This window comes from Erinaceus europaeus, chromosome 11, assembly GCF_950295315.1.
Source record: "Erinaceus europaeus chromosome 11, mEriEur2.1, whole genome shotgun sequence".
Lineage (NCBI taxonomy): Eukaryota > Metazoa > Chordata > Mammalia > Eulipotyphla > Erinaceidae > Erinaceus > Erinaceus europaeus.
Window position 1 is genome coordinate 31086666 of NC_080172.1, and position 14422 is coordinate 31101087.

At 37.4% G+C, this 14422-nt stretch overlaps 1 protein-coding gene and 1 pseudogene across 2 annotated transcripts in view; both read right to left on the bottom strand.

Moving 5' to 3' along the window:
• EFNA5 (ephrin A5) overlaps positions 1-14422 on the bottom strand; it is a 367643-nt gene that overhangs the window by 84058 nt on the left and 269163 nt on the right. The window lies entirely within an intron of this gene.
• On the bottom strand, positions 13480-13571 carry LOC132541573 (U6 spliceosomal RNA; annotated as a pseudogene).

Genomic DNA, 14422 nt, shown 5'->3' on the forward strand with positions numbered 1-14422 from the left:
AGGACCACAGAAAGATATATGCAAGAATAATGCAATCATAAAAAATAAGAGACTAATTGCCCTATCCCAAGGAAACATAAGGGGGAGAAAGATATAAACAATTCACCATTTATTTCTCAGAAATAAATCTCAGCACTTTAGGGGATTCTCAAGTGCTATAATATCTCTACCTACTTAAATGCTTGCCTATCCCAATACAGAGAATATAGTTATTATTGTCCCTGCTGTCATTTTAATAAGTTCTACTGTCAAAACATCTACCTTGGAAAAGAACTTCGGTTCAAAGCAAATGCTTATGACCTTCCTCTTGAACTTTCAGATTTTTTGGTCTGGCTACAAGCTCTGAATGAGCCACTTGTGGGAACTGTGAGGTTTCAGAGGGGTGGTTAATGCCAAGACACAAAGATGATGAAATAAGAGGGTGATAACAGGCACTCCATGCTGGGTGACAACTCAACACCATGAGCTAGAGAGGATGGTGTCACAACTGGCTTTCTTTAGCAAGCAGTAGTACAACCTAAGATGCCAAAGTTTCTTCCACACACACATTGACGATTTATGACTGTTCAAACTGTTTTTAAGTCTGTGAGAAGGGGATAATGTCAGCTACTGTTGAGTTACAAACTCAGTGTGATGTCCAGGATCAAAAAAACAACCGAGACATGTATGGAATTGATGGCAGTTATTTAAAGACCTTAGGACATAGCACCACGACTGTGTCTAGTGTGAGGATTAATGGGATGATGCCACATTGGCTGATTTATTTACAGCAGGGCAATTTCATTTATTGATGCTTAAATCCAACATCAGGGTACCTATTCTGTGCATACCAGTTTTTTTGTTAAAATAATAACCATTTTATATTCTCAAAGATACTTAGTTTTCCATTCCACACAGTAAAACTGTACTTTTCAACACTATCTCTGGAAGTAGGAAACAGGGAAATTCACTTTGGTACACTCTCTAATTTTCTGACCCATAATACCTTGTAGTAGAGAATACACTCACAGTACCTAAGACCCACCCTAGGTTGTTGTAATGAATCTAGTCACTAACTAAAAAACTTAAATTTTGATCATTAGATGTGTTGAGTATAGTTTTGTGGAGATGATATATGTTATAGGCTGGCTAAGTGGTTAACCTGGAAAATGGTCTTCAAGTCTAGTAAAGAGTAAGTATATTGAGGGCAAGAGACTGGTTCACTTAATGATGGATTTTTTGGTCAATGCCTGACCACCCCATTATCTAGGACCCTCGCTAGGGACTCCTTGGAATTCCACACAGATATGATGAACCTAGACCTCTATTAGATCCTTCTCTCCACCATCACTTATCACTTCCATCAGGAATGTCATTATAAGCCCTTTCATGGGCCACTCCAGGAATCTGTCTCCCTATAAAGGAGCAATGGTAGGGACTGCTAGGGTAGGTCATCCTACCCTGCCACTCAAAGAACACTGGCCCTGAAATGAGTGCAACCTAGAATATTCCTTGCTATGACCATGAACTGCAAACTCAAATGGACAGGGATTCAGAGGCTGCACAGGCTCCTGTGCTAAATATGAATATAAAATGGGTCCTGAATCAGGTTAATGGGATAAATTGTTCATTTTATTCATAGATTTTCTTCAAATATGGGAGCTACTCTCTCACCTAATCCAACTTTCTAGCTCCATTCTCAACTGACACCATCTTTCCAGAGTTTGATAGCTAACATCCATGTTAGCTGTCAACCTCAAGCAAAAGCTACAAAAGTCAGAGGACCCTAAGGACATACCTAAAATAGACTTCCTCGCTTCTTTATTTTTATTTTATTTATTTTATTTTTTTAAATATTTATTTCATTTATTTATTCCCTTTTTTTGCCCTTGTTGTTTTATTGTTGTAGTTATTATTGTTGTTGTCGTCGTTGTTGGATAGGACAGAGAGAAATGGAGAGAGGAGGGGAAGACATAGAGGAGGAGAGAAAGATAGACACCTGCAGACCTGCTTACCGTCTGTGAAGCGAATCCCCTGCAGGTGGGGAGCCAGGGTTCGAACCTCGCTTCTTTAATACAATTAATAATACCTAAAATAGCTCTCTCCTTTTAAGCAGAGATTTCAGTCATGGATTTGTCATCTTGCCTGACCAACATTTACCCCAGCATAGTAACTTAAACATTTCTGGTTTTGTTTGTTTGTTTGTTTTTTGGAGCCTAGTGAATATGTGATTACACCACTCCTAGCTAACCTTTTCATTCTACTGTATTTCAGATAGAAATAGGGCAAGATAAGAGAAAGGCAGGCACTACAACATTGTTCTGCTAGCCAACAATTGCTCAAGTACTGTGGTGCTGTTATGTAGTGTCGAGGTTCAAGCCCAGGGCCTTGCGCTTGGTAAGATGTTCTCTCTACCTTGTGAGTTATCTTCAGCCAGCCTCCCCCACCTCTGCCCCTTTAATCACTTTTAATGACTGATTTAATATGGACCAATAATCAATGACTTGCGTTTCTCCAAATAAGTCAACTAAAGACAGGGGAAAACTCACACCTCGGGGAAAATTTAGATATCCTTTTTCATGGAATACTTTGGTTTGAAGTAGACACTTTAAAGATACATGTGGAGTTTCTCTCTCTCTCTCTCTCTCTCTCTCTCTCTCCTTTTTTCATTTTTGCATTTAGGAAACTTTTGTTCTTTGGAAATCTTGAAGAAGTTCTGTCTTAGGGTGCCATCTGTATTGTTGGAAGAGAAAGAAGAATTAATTTTGTCAGGTTTGTTTTGATATCAAGCCAGAAAGTCATAAAGGGTTTAAAGAAAAAAAAAAGTCTGCTATATATCAGCATTTCTTATCTTTTTTCTTATATGTATTTTTTAAAGTCTTTCTGTAGCTTTCTCCTATAATGGTTAACTCTAATCAGTACTTTATGGCCATATTATATAGTGAGGAAGTCTATTTTAGGTATGTCCTTAGGGTCCTCTGACTTTTGTAGCTTTTGCTTGAGGTTGACAGCTAACATGGATGTTAGCTATCAAACTCTGGAAAGATGGTGTCAGTTGAGAATGGAGCTAGAAAGTTGGATTAGGTGAGAGAGTAGCTCCCATATTTGAAGAAAATCTATGAATAAAATGAGCAATTTATCCCATTAACCTGATTCAGGACCCATTTTATATTCATATTTAGCACAGGAGCCTGTGCAGCCTCTGAATCCCTGTCCGTTTGAGTTTGCAGTTCATGGTCATAGCAAGGAATATTCTAGGTTGCACTCATTTCAGGACCAGTGTTCTTTGAGTGGCAGGGTAGGATGACCTACCCTAGCAGTCCCTACCATTGCTCCTTTATAGGGAGACAGATTCCTAAAATCCCTATTCTAATCTGATTTATTCTTATTTTTTTGGTTCATGTTCATTAATCATTTTGTCCTGCTTTATATCTTACTACATTTCAGTCACCAAGTTGCAGATGTGATCATGATTCCATCCTGACTTCCCTGGGAAGATTACCTCACCAATGTGTCCTGGAACTTGACCTCTCTAGAGCCCTGTCCCACTATCAAAAGACAGAAACAGGCTGGGGATATGGATCAACTGGCCAACACCCATGTCCAGCAGGGAAGCAATTACAGAAGTCAGAACTCCCACCTGCTGCACCCCAAAGAGAATTTTATTCTATAATCCCAGAGGGAGAGAAATGAGAAGGAAATGTGGCCAGATGGCTCTAACTCTATCAGGACCCAGAGAGGGAAGAGTTAAAAAGGAAGGATATTCAGAAATAGTAATAAGTATAGATATGACTTAGAAAGGAAGATAAGGTAGGACCTTAGGGAAAAAAAAGCAGATATATATATACAAATAGTTATAGAAATAATAGTCAACCCATATATATAACCTTGAGAGAACTATTGTAGCTTTCAATGAACCAGTGTTGTGTTTACTATGTGATAGGAACATGAGCTGATGTTTACACATGCTTCATCTCAGTATTTTTAATCTGAACAAGTTATAAACTATTCTAGCAAGAATAGTTTCTAGAAGAAAAAAACTATGGGGAATTCTTTTAGGTTTTGTAAAAATTTTAGTTTAAATATTAATTTCGGTCATAAATGCTGAAGGAATAGACTTATACATGCATAGCAGGCATTCTTGGTAGAGTATTAAATTAAGTTTTATTTGTGTTTTAAATCAGGTTGGGGTTTCAAAATATAATTAATATCTCTAAAGATGTCAAGGAAATTTGCAAGTATATAGAAAAATGAAATACTACTGTCCTCTATTAGACAATTAAGATATTAAAAATTCATATAACATGTGAGGAAAATTTGTTGGTTCTAATGACTAGAAAAATTTATAGAGCAAATCAAATTCAGACACATGACTCCTGTTTTTCATAATGGTAAACTGCAACCCAGCACCCCCAAGCACTCACTGAACGAAAACTGTAATTCTCAGCATTATTTTTTGCAGCTAAGCATTTATGGGAACAACTGAACCCATGAAATCCTCTCACATAAAACTTTCTCTAATTGGTATGAGTCAACATCACCCACAACCATGTTACTAGTTAAAAGCATCAAAATCCTACCTTAATACCCCTTAGGAACACCAGGTTATTTGCCATTGAGGTCTTAGACACTAATCAAATTTATTAGCCTTATGCTCCAGTATTTATAATTCTTTAATGCACCAACATGGATGGCATAGACTCGTGAAGAGATGACTGGCTAGTTTTCCCTTGACACACAATTCTCAACAATAATTACACAGGAACCCTGCCTCGGCATCAAGACTATAGAGAGATCTACCAGTAGAAGGAAATTTTAGGCACCACCTCATCCAGCTGTTTCCTTTCATGACTGTTAATTATCTAGTCTCCTTTAAAAAATCTCCAGGGAGAGTTTGTGCTTTAAATAGTAGCTCTTCCTAAGACCTGCAGATGTCATTCAAAAAATTCAGTGAATATGGAAATTCTCTACCCAGGGACATTCAGATTCCCAGTGTTGGAAGTATTTCTCTCACCACCACCACTACTCCTCCGCGCCCCCCCCCCCCCCGCAGGCCACCAGCATATAAGATTTAAAGAGAAAAACAGAGAACGTTTATCTCATATTTTCCTAGAAAAGTCAAGTTGATTGTATTATCGACTGTCTACTTCATTAGCAATTTCCAACTGAATTACATACTGTTTCCCTGCATTATATTGCTATTGTTCAATATCATTTTCATTGCCCTAATGAAACAAAGCTATATAATATGGCCATAAAGTACTGATTAGAGTTAACCATTATAGGAGAAAGCTACAGAAAGACTTTTAAAAATACATATAAGAAAAAAGATAAGAAATGCTGATATATAGCAGACTTTTTTTTTTCTTTAAACCCTTTATGACTTTCTGGCTTGATATCAAAACAAACCTGACAAAATTAATTCTTCTTTCTCTTCCAACAATACAGATGGTACCCTAAGACAGAACTTCTTCAAGATTTCCAAAGAACAAAAGCTTCCTAAGTGCAAAAAAGAAAAAAGGAGAGAGAGAGAGAGAGAGAGAGAGAGAGAAACTCCACATGTATCTTTAAAGTGTCTACTTCAAACCAAAGTATTCCATGAAAAAGGATATCTAAATTTTCCCCGAGGTGTGAGTTTTCCCGTCTTTAGTTGACTTATTTGGAGAAACGCAAGTCATTGATTATTGGTCCATATTAAATCAGTCATTAAAAGTGATTAAAGGGGCAGAGGTGGGGGAGGCTGGCTGAAGATAACTCACAAGGTAGAGAGAACATCTTACCAAGCGCAAGGCCCTGGGCTTGAACCTCGACACTACATAACAGCACCACAGTACTTGAGCAATTGTTGGCTAGCAGAACAATGTTGTGGTGCCTGCCTTTCTCTTATCTTGCCCTATATCTATCTGAAATACAGTAGAATGAAAAGGTTAGCTAGGAGTGGTGTAATCACATATTCACTAGGCTCCAAAAAACAAACAAACAAACAAAACCAGAAATGTTTAAGTTACTATGCTGGGGTAAATGTTGGTCAGGCAAGATGACAAATCCATGACTGAAATCTCTGCTTAAAAGGAGAGAGCTATTTTAGGTATTATTAATTGTATTATGGCTAGAAGCTATAAAGACAGACACTTGCTATTCTATTCTATATTGAAGCAAAATAAGTATAATTATCTTAATGGGGAGCAAAACACATTGTTCTATCCCCAAGAATTCCTTAACTTATGCTAATGACAGTTAAGGAAGTGACTGCATGTTGTGAAGGTGGCTGCTCAGGTTTGAGACCTCAGACAATCTACATCTGATAAAGTCTTCCTCTTTTTTTCTCTGTGGATGTGGTATAAATGTAGGTGAAATGAAAATGCATGAATGTCAAGACCTCAAACTAGTTACTTCAAGACAATTTCTGATGACAGAGCAAACATTCCTCTGGACACCCTTGAGAGTGTTTTTATTCTATGAGCGACACTGATGGCAGTGATCCATTTGTACACGACATGGGGAGTTCTCCAGATTATACTTGATCTGGTTTCAGTAGTTAAGTATAGTCCTTTTTAATGGTCAGCCTACTTGCATTTTCAAGCTTTTGTACCCTAAAAATAAGTAACAATAAATATGGTTGCTATCTGTAAGATCTTTTTTCAATAATGTGTATTTCTTGAAAGATGAAAGAGAACATGAATTTATCTTTTCTTATTAGAGTGCTAATTTATGCAAATTCATTTGCCTTTGTATCTATTGACTGGATTCTTGTTGTCTCATTCCCCGGACTCCATTAAAATCCTCGCTGACTTAACAATAATGCAAAGCTAGGCAAAATTTGTACAGGTTTTATATGCTCTTGCATCCAAAAGCCTGTTTAAAAGTTTGCATAAGCAAGATAGTATAAGTAAAAAATACGAGTGACATGAAAAGTATTTTATTTCATCACATCAGAAAGAAAATTTCAGAGAAGATAAGAATACTTAATCGTTGAACTTCTCTTTTCAATTTTAAATAGTCATGTCTGAACATCTGAAAAAATATCCTGTGCTTTAGTCACGCTGAAATTAAAATAGAAACTCGATTTGAGATTACAGATTATAAACCAGTAAGCACAGCCGCTAGATGAAGGGCTCTCCTTTTCTAAATCCATTTCTGTAAGACTGTCAAACTTAGAAATTTATTGTGAAATCCTTTACTGTTAAAATGAGCAAAAGGACAAACCTGTAGGAGAATAACTGGCTTGCTACTTATTCTCTAAGAATGTTTTTACTTAGTACTTCCTTCTGGAGGGGGAAAAAACTATATGACAGATGACTATATGTCTTTCAATACTTATTAGTCTAAATATTTATGGGCCTCAGGACTTAATATTAGGTGATCCAAAAACTGCTATCTTGAGAAAAGATTTAAAACCCCATAGAATATTTCATTCCATTTTGTACACATGTGCTTTATAGAAGGGGTTCATTGGAACTAATTTTATTTTCCTTTCACTACTTTATCTTTGTCCAAAAAAAAAAAATGGAAGAGGGGACAGGTAAAGTCCTCTGAGAATCTTCCCTCTTCCTTGGGCTGATTATTGGCACCACAAATTCCACAACGGAGAAATCACAAGTTGTTGAATCAATGAAAGAGAGCCTTTTCAGCTTATTGAGCATTCTAGAATTGCTCAGGCAGGGATGTTCAACAGGGGCTGAGGGACACCTGGCAGGTGTGGAGTTCAGCCACCCAGACCTCTCTAAGGATGACTGCAAGTCAGACAAGATGTCCAGCAACACTAATGGGCATCCTATGAACCACTGGGGAGGTGTCACTAATAAAAAGTGGAAATCAGAGTGGAAAGAAAATTTCATTTTCTATCCTCCGTGTGGCACCTGGCTTTTTCAGCACATATGGTTTGTAAAATTTTCTAATGTCTGGTGGTTATCTAGGAAATCAGAGTTGATTAAAGATATTTCAACTTTATCTTCATTTCCCAGACTGTGCAGAATCATCTGATAACTGAGAAGAAACAGCTATCTTATCTGTTGTGGCAGTAGCACAGGAAAGAGGTTCAGATAAAAAGCCATCTGCCTAGCTTCAAATCTGGGCTCTGCTACTGTGTTGCCTTGGCAGGCTGCTTGACTGTTCCATGCCTCAGTTTCCTCATTTCCACCATCATAATAAGTAATAATGTCTCACTCATAAGATACTTGCCAGAATTGGATAAAAGAAATGAGCACATGAGAGGTACAGGTACAGTCTGACAAATAGTACAGGTGAAAACAATATGTGCAAGTATATTATTTATGTAACTAAAAGAGAATTATTACCATTATCATTATAATCACTTTGCCACTAGGGCTTTTTGGAAGCTCCATGCCAGCATGATTCCACTGCCCATAGTAGATGCCCCCTCCCTTTTAACCACTGATAGAAACAAAGAGGAGGGTGGAGAAACAACTGCACATTTTTACCATTGTGAAGTTCCCTTATGCACAGTATGTTCCGTTGTCATAGAGGAGATACAAATCCAGTTCTTTGTACATAATAAACAGAGTTACCTAGGTTGTCTGGTGAGTTACCTAAGTAAGTATTTTTGAAAGCTAAAACATTTTACTACTTTAAAAGAATCTTAAGAAAAAATATATTTGACACTCACAAAGGCCCTTAAGAAAAAAATTGTGATAGAGTGTAGCTATAACAACACAACTTTGTTTATAAAGTAAGAAAAAGTGATTTTCAAAGACATTTATAAATGAGGGAGTAGAATATGCAGTCTTTAGAAAGACTGGCTAAGTATACACAAAGACAACTTTGTCACATTTTAGTAGTCTGCTAGATATATAAATACACAGAGGAAAGATGAGCATTTGCCTATGTGGTTTGATTTCTAGGACACACAAAAAAAGTCCATTATGAACACAGAAACCTTCCCAAGAGTTCATTTCAGTTCTTAAATATGTGCAAAATGTTATTTTGTCTGGAAGGGAAATCACACTTGCCAACTAATGCATTAACATATTTTCATTTTTCTGACTCATTAATACTTGCCACCTACTAGAGTTAAAGTTCCTAAGGAACACAGTGGGTAAATTTGAATTTGACAGAGTAAGTGAGCTGGCTGCAATATGGAAGGAAGAGGTCTCAGGAAAGGGACAGCATGAGACAGAATGACAGTAGTATTGATGGGGTACTATAGAAATCCTTGAGATTCCAGTTCTGTTGTAGTCAGCTCTACAGAATAAGTGATATCACATTTCATTAGATTAAATGACATTTCTCTACAAGGTCTATTTTAACTTCAATTTAAAAATTACACTTCACTTGAGACATATCATATCAGATTGACCTTCTATTCTTTCTTAATTTGATAGGCTTTTTACATATTTATGTCTCATCTCTCTCTGTTAATTTATTCATTCATTCAATGCCAACATATTGACTCCTTACTGTGGTAGGCCACTGTGCTTAAAAGAGGCAAAATAAAAATGAACCAAGACGATGCCTACCCTAGAGAAACAGACAGTCTAGTATTGAAGACAGCCATCCATATAAATCACAGCAATAAATTTGATAAATATTGTAGGAGAAACTTGTACCAAATACTGGTGAATACAGGAAACAAAAACAGAGTTTGGGGAGTCAGACAGTAGCGCAGTGGATTAAAGTGCATGTGGCACAAAGCGCAAGAACCAGCCGAAAGATCCTGGTTTGAGCCCCCGGCTCCTCACATGCAGTGGAGTCGCTTCACAGGAGGTGAAGCAGGTCTGTGGGTGTCTGTCATTCTCTCCCCCTCTCTCTTACCCTTCTCTCTCCATTTCTCTCTGTCATATCCAACAACGACAACATCAATAACAACAATAATAACCATAACAACAATAATTACAAGGGGTGAAAAAAGAACAGAGTTTGAGTGCAAAAAGAACGAGTTATTGCAAGAATTATTGACAGAATTATTATAAGAAAAGAGGGAGGAGTGGGCTTCCCAGGCAAGGCTGACAGGTACAAACCCCAAGAGGTTTGCAAGCAGAATTTTGTTGAAAGAGCAAATGATATTCCCACGGAAGATACTATATTTGAACCTGGACTGTACTGAATTGGAGGAAGCTTCAGTGGTTTGGTGTCTTACCACCTCATTGTACTATCTTTGTCTCTGAAAAGCAAAAGGACAAAAAAACACAAAACTGATTCAGAGAAGTGAAGCCCTAAGGATAACCAAAACAAACACGCAAACACATCAAGGAGGACAAAAACATTATTTTGAAAAAAGGAGCTGGGGTGGTGGGGAGATAGGTGATGACACAACCAGTTGCACACACACATATTACAATGCACAAGGATTGTTCAAATCCCCATCCTCATCTGCAGGTTGCTCACTCTATCTGTCTGTCTGTCTATCTCTCTCTATCTATCTTTCACTTCCTTCTCTGTTTTCTGTCTTTATCCAATATATAAATAAAATAATTTTTATACATAGGAGTTGGTCAGGCAGTGAAGAATTACTGAATGCCAGACATGACTAGACTTGAATTTTAAAGTGATTGTTCCTTAGCTCAGGAGAAGACAGACTGGATAGAGAAAAAACAAACAAAGAAAAAACGAAGGAAGATGAGGAATCTACTACAATAGACCAGCAAACACACACAGTCATCACAAACTTCAGCTGACAATTCCTTACTCTCCTGTATCTGACAATAGGCTACTGCCTTATTCATCCATTCAGTGACTATTTGCAGAGGTTCTGTCTTGTACAAAATACTTTATCATGTGCAAACTACAAAATGCCAGACAAACACTTCACTTGGGCTTCTTTGGACTACCTAGACATAAGGAACTTCAAGGAGGGTATTTGTAGGATTAAAGTTTGTGTTGGACACACAAAAAAGAAAAGTTGTATGGAGGCAGAAACATTAGAAAAGAATGAAAAATAATTCTTACTCTTTGTTCGCTCTTCAGCAGTCCTAAATCTTACCATATGTGGTGAAGTTTAATGTAGCATAGTCAAACAAACAATGACTGTGATGTTGTTTGTTTGTTTTCCTGTGTATGAAAGAGAGAATAAGACACAGAGACCAGAGCACCTTTCAGCTCTGGTTAATTATATGCTGAGGATTTAATGTGGGGCCTTAATCCTGAAAGCCCAATGTGTTATCACTTAACTAAATGTTACCACTTAGTAGACCTGGTTTTAAATTCTATCTCTTCCTTAATTATGGTGTTAGTTGAGCAAGTTACTTACATATGTGCTAAACTTGTTAAAAAATAAATAAATAAATCCATAAATACATACATACAAACCAGATGTCATGAAGTCTCTATAATGCTATTTCTATTTCACACAGAAACCGGACATGTAAAATAGCACATACATATTTGGCGACTGAAGTATTTCAGGAACTAGATGAAAAGACTTGGCAATACACTAAACTTTGTGCCTAATTCCACTCTTGATTTTCCAATCATTGCATCCCTTTCAGTTGAGTGAGGAGTAGCTTCAATGAAACATTCAAAGTTAGCACAGCATCTAGTACCCAAGGGGCACAAAGATGCCATGATAAGTGTCTGGTGTTGAAGGTTAGCAGGGCATATTTATGATTAAAATAAGAAAATGATGGGAGGTGGGCGGTACAGCGCAGTGGGTTAAGTGCAGGTGGCGTAAAGTGCAAGGACCAGCATAAGGATCCCAGTTCGCGACCCCGGCTTCCCACCTACAGGGAGTCACTTCACAGGCAAAGAAGCAGGTCTGCAGGTGTCTATCTTTCTCTCCTCCTGTCTGTCTTCCCCTTCTCTCTCCATTTCTCTCTGTCCTATCCAATAACAGCGACATCAATAACAACAATAAAACAACAAGGGCAACAAAAGGGAAAATAAATAAAAATAAAAAAAAAATTTAAAAAATGCTTCTACTCTGTATATAAAGTGATGAAACTTGGATCACTTAAGGGGTGACAACTGATAGAAATGTCACTGTTGATGAAAAGCTATGAGAAAACTAGTTTATCACATCATTTCTCCCACACCTGCTCTTAACTCTACCAAGGACCAAAGTAGCACAACAGGAAATGTCGAATATAATGACGAAGAGACATCAGTGAAGTCACCATTTAAAAATTTCTCTCAAGTATCTTCTGAACTATCTCCTGGAATTGTTTAAGATCTAAAGTCCTTGAGGACCTCTTTGGGTTCCAGCATCCTTATTACAAGGATATAAATATCTAGTGTGCACTTAATCAAATTTGTTTTACACCTGTTCCTTCCTACTAAAAATGCTACGGAAAAGAACATGTGTATTACCCTCTCTGGACAGATAAAAGTTCTTCTCTTCCAGAGTCTTTTGGAAGGTAATTAGGTGATTTAAGTGTTGGGATAATTTAAGATTTCGTCCGTCTCTAAGACTGTTGACAATATGTTAAGCAGATGGAGGTCATTTCTTTTATTTTTCTAGCTTTCCCTTTTGGCTTTCTGATGAAGGATATGCTGACATAAATGCTGTGTTGTTATGCATGCTAGATAGACCTGCAGGTCCCAAAGGTGAGGCAAATCATGTCCTTTCAACTGATCTGCTATTTTTGGCAATAAATTTGGATTGACTATGACACAGCATCTTTAAATATTTTATATGCCTCAAATTTAGCAGTAGGAGGAAGTAAGAGGTTCTAAGAGATGGAGAGGGAAATGCCAAACCAGAATTTTTTTTGTCATTTTGATTCATTGAAACAAAATGGCTTCCAGACCCTGAGCATCCTGGGACCTCTGTACATTTGAATTTAGGGTTCCCAAGGCAAAGTTCTGTATGACAACTGAATCTTCACTTCTTGGAAAACTGATGCTATCAGCCTAATTAGGAGTTTATTTAATTAAGTCAAAGGCCTTAAATTGCAAAATAACTTCTCCATCCCCCCCTCCCTCCCCTAACTTTTGCTGACTAAATGTTGTTACTTCTTAAATATTTATGCAATTTCAAAGCTATAATTCATATATAACATTCAGGAAATTCTAATGCTCCAAAGTTTTGCTTAGCAACTCAAAAGATTTTGTTGTTGTTGTTGTTGCTGTTGTTTTGTTATTGTCTTTTTACTTCTGCTTCTTGAACTTTCCTTGTAATTGATATAAGCATGTAGCATTGAGCAATTAGAGGGCTAAGGGTAAAAACCAGGGCACTGGATCTATGTAGTTCATTTACTAAATCTCTTTAACAAATATTATTTTCACATGAAATGCATTACACTTTTTTAAAAATATTTTATTTTATTTATTTATTCCCTTTTGTTGCCCTTGTTGTTTTATTGTTGTAGTTATTATTGTTGTTGTCGTCATTGTTGGATAGGACAGAGAGAAATGGAGAGAGGAAGGGAAGACAGAGAGGGGAAGAGAAAGATAGACACCTGCAGACCTGCTTCACCGCCTGTGAAGCGACTCCCCTGCAGGTGGGGAGCCAGGGTTCGAACCTGGATCCTTATGCAGGTCCTTGTGCTTTGCGCCACCTGCGCTTAACCCGCTGCGCTACAGCCCGACTCCCTGCATTACACTTTTAAAAAAATAAATGTGTGTCATCCTTGAGCAGGGGCCATGATAATCTTCTCTGTACGATCCAATTTTAGTATATGTGCTGCTGAAGCGAGCACATATTACACTTTTTTTAAGGATTCATTTCTTTCTTTCTTTCCCTTTACGTTGTCATCTTTATTTATTAATTGGATAGAGATAGCTAGAAATTGAGAGGGAAGGGGTGATAGAAAGGGAGAGAGACAGAGAGACACCTGCAACACTGCTTCACCACTTGCAAAACGTTCCCCCTGCAGGTGGGGATCGTGGGCTCGAACCTGTGTCCTTGAGCATTGTAACATGTGTGCTCAACCAGGTGCACCACCACACAGCCCCAAATTACACTTTGTTTTGTAAGAGATGCTGGCGATATTTAGAATTTTGAAATTCTAAATATAGTTGAAGACTACTCCACCAATCCAGAATATGAAAGTTTTGCTAATGTGTGGTGAATCTAATAAGTAACACTGAAAAAGCTAAAACAGTTTATCATTTGTCACGTTTCTTAAGAGTACAAAAGCAATGAGATTCTAGATGACTTTTCATTTTCTTTAGACAAGTGCAGGAGACTGAACGCTGTAGTGCCTTGGCATTTGATTCCTTAGGGTTAAACCCCTACGAAGTCAGAGATCGTTCTTCACCATGTATAGAGGGTTACACTATTCTATACCATAAAAGCTGTAGATCTCACCATGACAGAAAACCTTAAATATGATTTATTAGACTATTAAAGGTTTATGATACAATTTTTCTTTTCTCTGGTATTCATCAATAAGCCTACACTGGTTTCTTTTTTATGTTTTTCAATTTTTTTTATTATTGGATAGAAAAGAGAGAAATTGAGAGGGGACTGGGGAGTTAGAGGGGGAAAGAGACAAGAAGACACCTGCAATCTAGCTTTGCCACTTGTGAAGCTTCCCCCTTGCAGGTG